We start from the raw sequence: 16,476 nt of genomic DNA, 5'->3' as shown, positions 1-16,476 counted from the left end.
AGCACAAGGGTAAAATGGTAATTTTACCACTAGAGGACTAAACGGGAATTTTTATAAAACATTTTTTTTGCCCCATTTGATTAATATTGATCAATATTAGTGTTATTTTAGGTTGAAAAGTAGAAATAATGAGATTTCGGTACATTTCGGAGTATAGGGGCAAAATCATAATTTTTCCATCTCGGGGCCAAATCGGTAAATTTCTCGCCCCAGTACATGTCAAGACCAAGGGATTTTAATTGTGGTAGGATTGGATAAATACCAGAATATTTGTGGTGGAAAATTAAGAAGAAAAAGTCAGAAAGTTAAAAATTTGGGCCAATAAGCATGTGACACATGGCATGCTTGATTATTTTATTATTTTCTATAGAAATCAGCCCATTAAATCCCCAATTCCCTCACCATATTCGGCCTAGACATCTAGCAACAAGAAAAAAGGAAGAACAAAAGGAAAAACAAGAAAACCTAGGTGAAAATTCAAAGAAAAAGTGAAGAAATCAAGGAAACAAGCTAGGTAAGTTAAAATTTCTTTAATTCTCCTTGATACCTAGCTTACCCATGCTTTTGTTCTTGATTTCCATGGTTGAATATTGAGTTATCATGATGAATTCAATTCTGAAAAATGGGTATGGAAGAGGAATTGTTGTTGGAATAATTTGATTTTAGACTATGTTAGTGTTTAGGGATAGTTAAGCATGGTTATGAACAAAAACACAAAAGAAATATTCAATTTCTCTAGGGTTCCTTGTTGGCCGAACCATGAGGGCTGAATATCAATGGGGGATTGTTTTTATTTCAAGGAAAATGGCATGAAAAATGATGAATTAAGGTGAAACGGTTATGTAGAAAAAAATTCGATGCTAGTGCACCAAATGACCAAATTTTTCTATAAGGAATTGTGAGGGTTCTAATGCTGAATTTGGCTTTATTTAAATGTATGTGGTAAATTAAGGTATTAGAGGAGAAATGAATTAATTTGGAGGTTATTTGGACACAATCGTCGATTAATCGGGTGATCGGTCCAATTTAATCGATACCGTGATTAAGCAGTAATCGGACATATTTTTGCATTTACATATCAAGCATTAGTAATTTAAATTAATTTATATCAATTTAGGGACAATATAGTAAATTCCTCGACTTTGTTATTTGTCAAGGTGGTGAGATGTCTGAAAAAGGCAAAGGAATTGCGCCTGAGGACTATTAGTCTGAGTTCACCCGAAATTCGAAATTTCGACACCTGTGAGTGAACTGCCTATCAAAATTATTTTGGGAATATGACTGTTTTGAACAAAGTGTTTGAATGATTTTATGCAATTTTTCATGAAAATGAATGCCTTGGGAACAAGCTTTTGAGAAAAGGTTTATGTTATGAAATGTGGTTATTGTGGATTTCTATGTGGCTGCATTATGTTGATATACATATATGCTTGAATTTAATGTTGTGTAATTATGTTGACTCGGTTATGTGCGAGTAGGGAGTGCGCATAAGCCGAGGATGACCCGATTATGTGCGAGTAGGGAGTGCGCATAACCCGGTGATGACCCGGTTATGTGCGAGTAGGGAGTGCTCATAACTCGGTGATGACCCAGCCATGTGCGAGTAGGGAGTGCGCATGAGCTGGTGATGATGATGATGAGCCGGTGATGATGATGATGATGGGTATATACGTATATATATATATACATATGTAAATATGTGTGATATAACAAATTGATGGACAATGATTTATGGTTGTAATGTACATGAAAGTTGACACATTGTACTTTGAGAATTTTCATGAATTTTAGGTTGACTTTATTAGTTTAGCAGGATGGCTTTTTGTTGAGTGAGGAAAAATGTTTCTCTTGTTGCTTTGTTTTCACTACAGCGAAATTCATGCTCGCTATAGCGAAAAACTCTCGGGTTTGGAGGGGTTTTAAATAGGAATGAACTAAATTGCATTGTTTCGAAACAAGTGCTTCTGATTTTAAATTCTCCCTAATTGTTGCTTGTTCCCTTCCTTGTTCACTCACTGAGTATTGTACTCACGTTTTATAAAAATTCATGTTTTCAGATCAGGTGACTATTGGACCCTAGATCGAGGAGTACCCGTAGTGCATCTCCTGGGTATGTGTCTGGCATTCGATAGTAATCCCTTTTATTGTAAATATCTCCGCTGGAAGTCATGGGTCCTTTTGTATTATGAATACAATCTAACAATGTGAATATGTGTATGCAATGTAAATTGCTAAATACATGACTGGTATAGTGCATGTATATTATTATCGATAATGCCATTGTGTTTTGGCTATGTTCACACCCGAGAAAAGGTGTGTGTGTATGCATGATATGATAAATTTGTTAAGCAAAGGTAAATGGATAGGCTTGCTTGGGCTTAGTGAGCTATGCTCATTGAGCTCATGCGCCGGTCATTGCCCGGGAAATTGGGTCGTGACACCTAGCTTACCCATGCTTTTGTTATTGATTTCCATGGTTGAATATTGAGTTATCATGATGAATTCAATTCTGAAAAATGGGTATGGAAGAGGAATTGTTGTTGGAATAATTTGATTTTAGACTATGTTAGTGTTTAGAGATAGTTAAGCATGGTTATGAACAAAAACACAAAAGAAATATTCAATTTCTCTAGGGTTCCTTGTTGGTTGAACCATGAGGGCTGAATATCAAAGGGGGATTGTTTTTATTTCAAGGAAAATGGCTTGGAAAATGATGAATTAAGGTGAAATGGTTATGTAGAAAAAATTTCGGTGCTAGTGCACCAAATGACCGAATTTTTCTATAAGGAACTGTGAGGGTTCTAATGCTGAATTTGGCTTTATTTAAATGGTATGTGGTAAATTAATGAATTAGAGGAGAAATGGATTAATTTGGAGGTGATTTGGACACAATCGCCAATTAATCGGTGATCAGTCGAATTTAATCGATACCGCGATTAAGCAATAATCGGACGTATTTTTGCATTTACATATCAAGCATTAGTAATTTAAATTAGTTTATATCAATTTATGGACAATATAGTAAATTTCTTGACTTTGTTATTTGTGAAGGTAGTGAGACGTCCGGAAAAGGCAAAGGAATTGCGCCTGAGTACTATTAGTCCGAGTGCACCCGAAATCTGAATTTTCGATATCGGTGAGTGGACTTGCATTTCAAACTTGTTTTGGGGAATATGAAAGATTCTATCCAACTTGTCTTAGAAAATGTACCTTGGGAACAAGCTTTTGTTAAATGGTTTGATGTTGTGATATGTGATTGCTATGGATTCATACATTATTGCAATATGATGATATATATATATATATGTGTGTTGTGCTTGATGAATGATATTGTGTGTAATGACTGCAACCATGTGTGTGCACGATGTGGGGGGATGCACATGCCGGTGATGATGGTGGCGTGAGAGATGGATGATGATAGTGCCCGTGTGCACAATGTGGGGGGATGTACACGATGGCACTGATTGTGCACGATGTGGGGGGATGCACACAATGGTGCCGGCTATGTGCACGATGTGGGGGGATGTACATGAGCCGGGTGTGATTATGATGATATTGATGTTTGTCTATCTAATTATGCATATCTAGACTTATGAAATGAAAGCTCATGAATGTGATATATGGTTGACATATATGTGAAATTTGATACTTTGCACTTTGGGAATTTTCATGAGTTTTATGTTGATTTTGTTGGTTTAGTAGGGTGGCCTTTTTGTTGAGTGAAGGTGAACTTTTCTCTTGTTGCTCTGTTTCGCTACAGCGAGAAACTTTCTGTCCATTTTGCTAACTTGTGGGTTTTTGCCATATTTCCCATTTCTTTGGTACCATAGTTGAGCATGGATTTTTGTAAAGTGATTTACTCATGTGGGGTTTACATGAGGGGTTTAAAGGAGCTAAAACAATTGCATGGTTTTGAGAAAATGAAGGCATCATGATTTCGATAAACATTCCTTATGGTATGCTTGTTCTCTTCTTGTTCACTCACTGAGTATTGTACTCACGTTTTATAAAAATTCATGTTTTTAGATCAGGTGACTGTTGGACCCTAGATTGAGGAGTCCCCGTAGTGCATCTCTTGGGTATGTGTCTAGCATTCGATAGTAATCCCTTTTATTGTAAATGTCTCCGCTAGAAGTCATGGGTCCTTTTATATTGTGAATACAATCTAACAATGTGAATATGTGTATGCAATGTAAATTGCTAAATACGTGACTGGTATAGTGCATGTATATTATTATCAATAATGCCATTATGTTTTGGCTATGTTCACACCCGGGAAAAGGTGTGTGTGTATGCATGATATGATAAATTTGTTAAGCAAAGGTAAATGGATAGGCTTGCTTGGGCTTAGTGAGCTATGCACATTGAGCTCATGCGCCAGTCATGGCACGGGAAATTGGGTCGTGACATCAAATATCACCTCAGGAGCTACCCTACGCGCCTCTACAACCGAGGTGAGCACATATAAATGAGGTTATCGTGCCCCTCTCATAGCTTGTTCCACGAAACCCGCCTACTGCAATAAGCTAATAATTATCCCACTAATCAATAAAATTCAATAACATGATATGGCAATTATTGTAATTCACAGCCTTTCAAGGCAAACAAACAATCCGTATTTCAATATAATTGCCAACCAGCCAATCATGTCCGATTTATCATAAGCCAATCAATTTAAATAATCAAATTGCAACAAATAGCAGTCTCCGTGTACTATATTTTTCAAAATCATTATTAATTTCAAAACAATTTATAAATTAATTTCATTGAAGCACATTTATTCATAAAACATGAAAATTTACCTTTTTAAATCCATTTTTCCATAGAATTCATGAAATCATCTAAAAGCCACCCTAGATAATATAAATGACAGTAAGTTTACTCACAATGTCTAGAGTGCGGATTTTTGAAGTACTCTGACTACTGGTCCTTGGATATAATTTTCTTGCCTTTATTAGAGGACTCACCACGTTGACATAGTATAAAATCGAGAAACTTACTACATTGGTACTAAATCGAAATTAAACTAATTTAGACAACTAATGCATGATATGAAATGCAAAATGCACGGGTAACCATCTAAACCTGATATTAGCCTAATTCATCTTATCACCCGATTAATTGGCCAACGTGTAAAATTTAGCTCCGAATTGCTCCATTTCTTTTCCAATACCTTAATTCACCAAACACAAGTCAAATAACCTAAAATTTGGCAAAACCATCTTCACTTTTCTTCTTAGAATTTTCTCTTAATAATGGTGCATTAACACCGTGATTTTTCCTACCACTTTTCCACTCCATAATTCATCATTTTCTAACCAATTCTCTTAAAATAAAAAAAATCAAATTCATCCTCACTCAATAGAAGGTAGGTTCAGCCATTGATGGGTGATGGGAAAAATGAATTCTTTTCTTGTTGTTTTGCTTCTAGACATGGTAAACTAACTAAAAACACTAACATAACTTGAAATCAAATCAATCCAACATCATTCTCTCTCCATGCCATTCTGCTAGCCATGAATTCACCATCAAAACATGAAATTTGACCATGGAAAATAAGAAAAAATGCTTAAGGAAAATAGATTTCAAGTTTAAATTGAGAAATCCTACCTTTTTCACTTGTTTTCCTTGATTTTTCACACTTTTTCTCTTAAAATTCTCCACCTAGGGTTTGTTCTTTCTTTGTTTCCCTCTTTTCCTTGCTTCGCCGAATATTTGGAGAGAAGTGAGAGGTTTATAGGCTGATTTTTAAAGAAAATAATAAAATATTCTAAGCTTGACCAGTGTCATTTTATTATTGGTCCATTTTTAAAACTTTAAAAATTTAAACTTTTTATCTCCATCACATATATTTTCTCACTTATCCATAACATAAAAAGTCGATGGATGAATTCTATGAGCATGACAACTGTTGGGTGTGTAAAATTACCATTTTGCCCTTAGGGTGGCAAAATGACTATTTTGCCCCTATCCTCGAAAAACACCGAAATTAAAATTCTTCACTTCTCAAACTAAAATTAATCCCCAAATGATCAATCTTAGTCAAAAATGTCATCTAACTCTCACATCTTAACCTCGGGTGGTAAAATGACCATTTTACCCCCGGATCATGAAAATTCCAATTTGACTCCAAATCGGTCCTCGAACTCCGAATCACCATTTTAAATTATTCTGGGATTTTAAAATTTTAAATTTCACCTTAAAATCTTAATTTGATCTAGTTCGAGGCGTAATTCTACTTAATTGTACTATTAAGTACACTACCGACTTGTTACGATTTTTCGGGGCTTTCCTAGTATGCAAGCATATTGTCAATCACATGAATGACATGGCAAGTATTTTATAGAGTCAGGCTTGACAGTACTACCCCCCTTAAAATAAAATTTTGACCTCAAAATTTCACTTACCGGATTCGAAAAACAGATCTGGATATTGGTTTCTCATTTGATGCTCGACTTCCCACGTCATCTCCTCTATTCGACCATTCTTCCACAGCACTTTAACCATTGGAATGCTCTTGTTCCTCAACACTCGATCTTTTTGATTTAGAATGCGTACAAGTTGCACTTCGAACTTTAAATCTTCATGCAACTTAATGGGAGGTGTCTCTAGAATGTGGGAGGGATCAGGAACGTACTTTTTCAACATCGAGACATGGAAGACATTATGAATCCAATCTAACTCTAGGGGTAATTCAAGTCTGTAAGCCACTTGCCCAATCCTTTCAATGATACGAAAGGGTCCAATATATCTCGGATTGAGCTTTCCCCGCTTCACAAATCGAATCACACCTTTTTTTTTTTACCCAATAAAATACCACAATTTATCATAATAGTATAATTAAATAAGATTTAATACTTCAAAATTTTCAAATTATTACCTTTCCAAGGAGAAACCTTAAGAAAAACTTTATCGTCAACTTCAAATTCCAAATCTTTCCTCCGTTTATTAGAATAACTCTTTTGCCTATATTGAGCTATCTTTAATCGCTCTCGAATAACCTTGATCTTGTCGTTTGTCAGATCAATCAATTTCACATTTAACAATTTTCTCTCACCCACTTCATCCCAACAAAGCAGAGTTCGACACTTCCTTCCATACAAAGCCTCGTATGGTGCCATCCCAATACTATACTGAAAGCTGTTATTATACGCAAACTCCACCAATGGCAAGTGTCTGTCTCAACTCCCAATAAAGTTAATGACACAAGCCCGTAACATAGCTTCCAAGGTCTGAATAGTCCTTTCAGATTGACCATCTATCTACGAGTGAAAGGCAGTGCTAAATCTCAAATTAGTTCCAAGAGCTTCCTGAAATTTTGACCAAAATCGAGAAGTAAACCGAGGGTCTCTATCTGACACAATAGAAACTGGAACTCCATGTAATTTCATAACCTCATCAATATAAAGTCTAGCCAATCTCTCAATAGAATACGTGCTATGGATAGCCAAGAAATGGACGGACTTAGTCAATCTATCCATAATCACCCAAATAGCATCCTTCCCACTCTATGTCCACAGTAAACCCAATAAAAAGTCCATAGTCACGTGTTCCCACTTCCATTCTAGAATAGGTAAAGGTTGAAGAGTACCTGATGGTTTTTGATGCTCCGCCTTGATCTATTGGCATGTGAGACATTTCGCTACAAACACTGCTATGTCTCATTTCATACCCCGCCACTGGTAACTTTCCTTGAAAGTCTGATACATTTTGGTGCTTCCGGGATGTAAAGCATAGGCTTAAGAATGAGCTTCTTCTAAAATTGCTTGTCTCAACTGGTTATCCTTAGGGATACAAACTTGGTCTCTAAGCATCAAAGTACCATCATCACTAAGTCTAAACTCACTAGTTTCTCCATCTTGCAGCTTTTGAACTTCCTGCTTCAACTCATCATCGAATTTTTGCAATTCTTTGATCTGATTCAACAATGAAGGTCTCATAAAGAAACTAGCAAGCAGGGTTCCATCCTTACCATTATTCAACTAGATCCCTAGAGATTTCATCTCAAGTAATATAAAAAAATAAAAACTCTGAAGTGTTGCTAATGAAGATGAGGATTTACGACTTAAAGCATCCGCTACAACATTTGCCTTCCTCGGATGATAATCAATCACCAAGTCATAATCCTTAATCAACTCCAACCATCGTCTCTATCTCAAGTTAAGCTCTTTCTGAGTGAGCAAGTATTTCAAACTCTTATGGTCGGTAAAAATCTGACAATGCTCACCATATAAGTAATGCCTCCAAATCTTCAATGCAAAAACTATTGCTGCTAACTCCAAATCATGGGTAAGGTAATTCGTCTCATGCTTATTCAACTGCTAGGAAGCATAAGCTATTAGTTTTTCATCCTGCATCAATACGCACCCTAATCCTAACTTAGAGGCATCACTATATACCACAAATTCTTTTCCACTAATAGGAAGTGTCAGAACGGGAGCGGAGGTTAACCGGTTCTTTAGCTCATGAAATCGACTCTCACAAACATCATCTCACTCAAACTTAACTCCTTTACGAGTCAAACGAGTTAGAGGAGCAGCTATCAATGAGAATCCTAGAACAAACCTCTGATAATAACCAGTTAAGCCAAGAAAACTACGAATCTTTATTACCGTTTTCGGTTCCTCCCATTGCAAGATTACTTCAATCTTCTTGGGATAGACATAAATTCCAGCCCCAGATACCACATGTCCCAAGAAAACCACATCCTTCAACTAAAACTCACATTTAGAGAACTTGGCATAGAGTTGTATCTCGCGCAAAGTTTGCAACACAATGCGCAAATAGACGGCATGCTCATCATCATTCTTCGAATAAACCAGGATGTCATCTATGAATACTATCACAAACTTATCCAAGTATGGATGGAACACCTTGTTCATAAGATTCATAAAAGCTGTCGGGGCATTAGTCAAACCAAACGGCATCACCAAAAACTCATAATGCCCATAACGTGTCCTAAAAACAGTCTTGGGTACATCCTACTCCTTAATCTTGAACTGATAATACCCAAACCTCAAATCAATCTTAGAAAACACCATAGCACCTCGTAATTGATCAAAAAGATCATCGATCCATGGTAGAGGATATTTATTCTTGATGGTCACTCGATTCAACTGACGGTAATCAATACATAGCCGAAGAGCTCCATCCTTCTTCTTTACAAATAGAACTAGTGCTCCCCAAGGAGAAATGCTAGGGCGAATGAAACCCTTATCCACCAAATCTTGCAACTAGACTTTCAATTCTTTCAACTCAATTGGAGCCATTCGACACGGAATAATGGAAATAGTTACAGTACTCGGGAGTAGATCAATAGGGAACTCGAGCTCTCGATCAAGAGGTAGTCCCGGTAACTCATCAGGAAATACGTCAAGAAACTCACTTACTATTGAGACATCTTCTAATTTAGGTTCCCCTTTTGAAGTATCGATCACGTGTGCCAAATAAGCCAAATACCTTTCTGCACCATTTTCAAAGCTTTGATGGTCGAGATTACACAAGAAGGTAATATTCGACGTTCCCTTGCAAAAACAATCTCTGCTCCCTTGGAATTTTGAAGTACAACTTCTTTTCAGAAACAATCCACATTTGCCCGATGTGTAGTTAACCAGTCCATACCCAATATCAAATCGAAATCTTTGATCTTTAGAGGAATCAAGTCACCCCTAAATTCTTCCTCACCAACCATTACCCCACAATCTCTATAACAACTGTTTCTAAGTAGCTTCTTTTCTAAAAGGGTGTGAATTACAATTTTTTCCTCTAATGGTGATAGGTTTCTATCAGCAATTGATGCAAATTCCATACTCACATATGACCTATCTGAGCTAGAATCTATTAAAACACAAGCATATTTATCAAATAAAAACATAGTACCTGTCACTACTCCAGGTTGGACCTGTGCCTTATCTTCCGTCATAGCGAATACTCTTGTCAAAGTACGAGTTTGTGGTCTCGAAGGTGGATATGCCGAGGTGTTACTCGCTACACCAGACTGTATAGCTACACCCTGCCTTGGTGGTAACCCAAAAGGATCTTTCCTCTGCATATCCATACGAGTTGGTGGAGATGGAGCAGCTGTTATACCTCGTCCCAACTGTGGACAATCACTTTTAATGTGACCTGTCTATCCACATTGAAAACATCTTGTTGGCCTTTTACACAACCCAAAATGACTTTCCGCCATTTCTGCGTCTATCAAGACCTCCGAAACTCTTCCTAGAACTAGTCATAGCAGATATGCTAAACCTCGAAGGTCTCTGTTGTGATTGTGAAAATGAAGGTCGAGGAGATGTCACTAAAATAGAAGTAGTGCTCCTGAAGTCGTTGAGTCCTTGCTTCTCTTTGGTGGTTGACTAGAAGATACACTCGGATTTCTCCTCTTTACAAACTCAACTCATATTCTCCTATTCTCATTTGCAAGCTTCTCGGCCCTTAAAGCCATCTGTACCACCTACTTTTGTGGGTCCCTACCAGTCACTGTTATCCACTCTCTAATCTCATTACAGAGCCCTTCTCGAAATAACTGGCTTGATCTCGCTCAGATTTCACCAGATCCGGCACATATAACATCAGCTCATTAAAACGAGCTTCGTACTCCTCTACAGTTAAATTCCCCTATCTCAAACTCAAAAATTCTCTTTTCTTTTCTTTCTGATGGAAATAAGTGAAATACTGATCATCAAATTCTCTTAAAAAGTCTGACCAAGTCGGAGGAGTAGTGGAACGGGATTTTACTGAATTGCACCATGTACAGGCCCTCTTATCTAAAAATCTCATGGCCACCATCAACTTCATGTCATCATCCAACCTCATATCTAAGAGTGTCTCCGAAACTTTATTAATCCAATCTTTGGCTATGGTCGCATCCAACTCACCCGTAAATGAAGCGTAACCCAGTTGTCTAACCTCTTTCAGCTTCTTAAAAATAGATACATTCTGTACTGGTGGAACTGAAGGAGTAGCTGAAGGCACTATAGATGGAGCCTGACCAGTATGAGTTTGGCTAGCCATTGTGATAAAGAAAGCTGCCAATGTCTGTGCTACTTCAAGTGGCATGGTAGGAATGCCCGTAGGTGGCGGAGGATGTGGAGGTTATGGAGGAGTCTCGGCCTGCTCAGCAGCAAGTGCTGCCCGAATGGTAGACGCAACCGATTCCTCCTCTATTGCATCTAGCTAACGACGTTGGGAACGACCTTTTCCCCTCCCAGCCTATCTAATGAGAGGTGGGTGTTCGCATCGAGGAGGCATGATAATCTATAAAGGGAAACAAGCAAGTTCAGGCAACCTCAGGCTCTATATGCAGATGCATGCATTTTATTCAACCTAACCTAACTTAACCCGAAGCCACACTAACACTATAAATTCTAAAACAACTTTAAAACTAAAAACTCTGATATTTAAAACCAAAAGCTCTTATACCAATCGAATTGTCAAGACCCGATACTCCCCTTGAGCCCGTGACAACCGCCGCGGTGTCTCGATAGACACTCATTACTTGAAATGCCAACCGAAACCCCGCAAGGCTTTAATATCAGTCCTTCATTTTCCCCTGTGAGTAATCGTTGCCAAATATCATGTTCTAAAAGAGTTTAAACTATTTTCAACTTAAAACAATAAAAACATAATTTTCGTCCCACAGGGGTATTTTGGTCATTTTTCCTGAAAATTTTGATACCAGCTAATAATGTAGTATATAAATGCAAAACACATATTTCAAAATCAAAAATAAATTTAGATGTCTAAAACATTCATTTAAAGTGAAATTATGACTGTTAGAATAAAATAAAAATATTAAACAAAATATTTTATTTTCTTATAAAATAATATTTGTAGAACACTGCATATATAATTTTTATAGTGAAAAACCAAAATAAATTCCTACATACAGTAGTAGATATAACTAGAGTATGAAATTTAATTTACAGTGACATGTGGACCCCCAAATGACAAAAATGAACGAAGGATGCAAACCTATAGTTTTTGAGGAAGTAAAACTATCTGTAGCCTTCAACGATATTAGCTATCTACAGCCTATATTGAGCCTGAAATGGGTGGAAAGGAGGGTGGTGAGATTATAAAATCCCAGTGAGTAAATAGACATCATCATAAACATATAGAGTTGAGTACATGGAGACGATAAAGGAAATCATCGTAAACTAGGTCATAGAATTAGAACACATTTCATTCAAAATACGTAAGGAGGCTTATGAATTTCATAAAAACTAGGCTTGTGCCATAAATCCATCATCGAGGACACCTTGGTTGAGGCATCCTACCGAGACAGCCAAGGCTGTTAAAAATTCACATTTCGCATAAAACACATTTTTCGTTGGATATCACAATCGTTCCTTGGAGTTGGCTGAGTTCACCATCACGTGGTGGTTCGGCGTGAAGTGAACTCAAATATCACCTCAAGAGCTACCCTATGCGCCTCTAGAACCGAGGTGAGCATATATAAACGGGGTTACCATGCCCTTTTCATAGGCTGGTCCATGGAACCCGCCTACTGCAGTAAGCTACCAATTATCCCGCCAATCAATAAAATTCAATAACATGATATGGCAATTATTGTAATTCACAGCCTTTCAAGGCGAACAAACAATCTGTATTTCAATACAATTGCCAACCAGCCAATCATGTTCGATTTATCATAAGCCAATCAATTTAAACAATCAAATTACAACAAATAGCAGTCTTCGTGTACTCTATTTTTCAAATTCATTATTAATTTCAAAACAATTTATAAATTAATTTCATTGAAGCACATTTATTCATAAAACATGAAAATTTACCTTTTTAAATCCATTTTTCCATAGAATTCATAAAATCATCTAAAAGCCACCCTAGATAATTAAAATGACAGTAAGTTTACTCACAATGTCTAGAGTGAAGATTTTCAAAGTACTCTGACTACTGGTCTTCGGATGCAATTTTCTTGCCTTTATCGGAGGACTCACCACCTTGACATAGTACAAAATCGAGAAACTTACTATATTGGTACTAAATCAAAATTAAACTAATTTAGCCTACTAATTTATGATATGGAATGCAAAATGCATGGGTAACCATCTAAACCTAATATTGGCCTAATTCATCTTATCACCCGATTAATTGGCCAACGCGTCTAATTTAGCTCCAAATTGCTCCATTTCTTTTCCAATACCTTAATTTACCAAATAGAAGTCAAATAACCTAAAATTTGGCAAAACCATCTTCACTTTCTTCTTATAATTTTTTATCAATAATGGTGCATTAACACCGTGATTTTTCCTACTACTTTTCCACTCCATAATTCATCATTTTTAAACCAATTCTCTTAAAATTAAAAAAAATCAAATTCATCCTTACTCAATACAAGGTAGGTTCACCCATTGATGGGTAATGGGGAAAATGAATTCTTTTCTTGTTGTTTTGCTTCTAGACATGGTAAACTAACTAAAAACACTAACATAACTTGAAATCAAATCAATCAAACATCATTCTCTCTCCATACCCATTAGGCTAGCCATGAATTCACCATGAAAACATGAAATTTTACCATGGAAAATAAGGAGAAATGCTTTAGGAAAATAGATTTCAAGTTTAAATTGAGAAATCTTACCTTTTTCACTTGTTTTCCTTGATTTTCCACACTTTTTCTCTTGAAATTCTCCACCTAGGGTTTGTTATTTCTTTGTTTCCCTCTTTTCCTTGCTTGGCCAAATATTTGGAGAGAAGTGAAAGGTTTACAGGCTGATTTTTAAAGGAAATAATAAAATATTCTAAGCTTGACAAGTGTCATTTTATTATTGGTCCATTTTTAAAACTTTAAAAATTTCAACTTTTTATCTCCATCACATATATTTTCTCACTTATCCATAACATAAAAAGTCAATGGATGAATTCTATGAGCATGACAAGTGTTGGGTGTGTAAAATTTTTATTTTGCCCCTGGGGTGGCAAAATGACTATTTTGCCCCTTTCCTCAAAAAACACCAAAATTAAAATTCTTCACTTCTCAAACTCAAATTATACCCCAAATGATCAATCTTAGTCAAAAATTTCATCTAACTCTCACATCTTAACCTCGGGTGGTGAAATGACCGTTTTGCGCTCGGATCATGAAAATTCCAATTTGACTCCAAATCGATCCTTGAACTCTGAATCACCATTTTAAGTTATTCTGAGATTTTAAAATTTTAAATTTCACCTTAAAATCTTCATTTGATCTAGTTCGAGGCTTAATTCAACTTAAGTGTACTGTTAAGTACATTACCGACTTTTTACGATTTTTCGGGGCTTTCCTAGTATGCAAGCATATTGTCAATCACATGAATGACATGGCAAGTATTTTATAGAGTCAGGCTTGACAGTAATGTTGTAGCCTTGATCTACTCAAGGCCGCGACCCTCATTTCCTTGTGCTGCCTTAATGTAGAACTATAATAGTCTAGCCTCTTTCAACTCAATTTTCACTTTGATCGATTCGGAACATGGAGAAGTGGTAAACATGAAAGGTCTAGCCTTATCTCTTAGCTTTCCATTGGTTTAAGAGTAACATCAATTCAACTACTTTAGCTCACATTATCTTCAAAATACTGTAGTATGTACGAATGAAGCCATCACTATACTTGCACAAATTTTCATCAAATAAACCTTTTTCATCGAATTTCTTACAAGAACAATAAGAGAAATGAACAATAACTATATTTAAAATAATTTCAAACAAAATAACATAAAATTAACTAAAAATATTTAAATTAAACTAATCAACATATAATTAAACTTAACTAAGCAAAACACCTAAGATACTAAAATCCCAAAGACTTAGTTACTTAAGTCCCCAAAAAGTTTGAAAATAACTCTATATAATAGAGTTATCACACCCTGAAACTTAAGATTTTGCTATTCTTAAAGCAAAACATAAATAAAAATGCAATAACATAAATGAAGAAAATAACTTAACTAGAAATAAATTGCAGCCACTCAGCAATCACCTTTAATATTCTCATAAGTTAATTCATAATATCAACTCTAGGCAACACAAAAATATTATTCAAGTTCATGTTTTAATTCAAATGCAAGCTCATGGTGAAGTGGATTTTTGTGTGTCTGTGCAATCTTTTCACCTAGAATATTATACAATTCGGATAAGTTTGTACACATGAAAAATTCAAATTAGTATTGAAATTCCATAAGTTTGCTTCTTGTCTCTCTCTCCACTAAGGCAGACTAATACTAAGTCAAGGATCAATAAGACTTTATCAAGCTTGTAATGTATGGTTAGGATCAAGGTAGGATACAGAACAATATTTAGCTTAAATCACCCTAAGCACGTAGTAATTCTAGGACCTATAAAGAGCTTTACTTTCCTTCACCAAATACATCTTTTTTTAATAAAATTTTTTTTTATTTTGTTCAACACTTCATTTTTCTTCTTCTTTTTCTTCCTTTTTTTGTTCTTTTCTCAATATTAGCCCCCCCTAAACCTATTTCTTTAATTCGGTAATAAAATGAATACAATCATGATTTTGATCTCTTAAATCACTTTTCATCTTTACTACCTTTTACACTATATTGCTCATTATATTTCCAAAATTGATTTATGCACTTAAGATTGAGGGATTCAAAAATTGGAACTATTTAAATGAAGGTCTAGGTTACTAATTAAGTGCTTAAACAAAGGTAAGGTTACATTAGGCTCGAAAGGGAATTCTAAAGATAAATGTATAGCAAGGTTGGCTCAAAAGTCTTAAATGGTCCAAAGATGGCCTAAATCGACTCTTTAACTACGTATAGCCTAGGATTTCTGCTAAAGAGAGAATCAAACAAATTCTAGAATTCAAGACATAATTCAAAATTTCACACTCACATAAACCTTCTCTAGATATGTACAATGAATTTAAACAAAAGACACAGTGCTCAAATTGTATAAATCTTATCCTAACATTGAAAATTAGCATAAGAATTTACATAATACTTAAACAATATTCACATGTTTCAAAGAATCAAGATAAGAATATAATTAGGTTCTCCTCATTGGATAGGTAAATTAAAAGCAATTGGCGCAATTCAATCTAGCTCAAGTTGTTAAAACATGTAACAAATTAGATGATAGATAACTTAAGTAACTTAAAAACCAAAACCATAAAGAAAGCATAGCTTAAAAACTAAAAATTCCCCCCTAAACTTGAAAATAACAGTGTCCCCAATGTTATGAAAAGTAAGGAAAATGAGTACTCCCTTGACTTACAGTTAACCTCAACCGATCATCCTCCTCATCATCTTTATTCTAGTCTTCCACTATGGGATCATTTGGCAAAGTAGGAAAAATGGCCATGTCCATGCCAAAATGCTTAGCATAAGCTTGCATCATCTGCTCAATTGACTACAAACATGTCACATCATGATCCATTCGAAGTATAAGCCTTTTTATCCTTTGAGACATGGAAATATGCTAAGGTTGCCTCTGTGTTGGTGGAGAACATGGAGA

This window comes from Theobroma cacao, chromosome 2 (assembly GCF_053813885.1).
Source record: "Theobroma cacao isolate CCN51 chromosome 2, ASM5381388v1, whole genome shotgun sequence".
Lineage (NCBI taxonomy): Eukaryota > Viridiplantae > Streptophyta > Magnoliopsida > Malvales > Malvaceae > Theobroma > Theobroma cacao.
Note: the sequence above shows the minus strand (reverse complement) of the source record.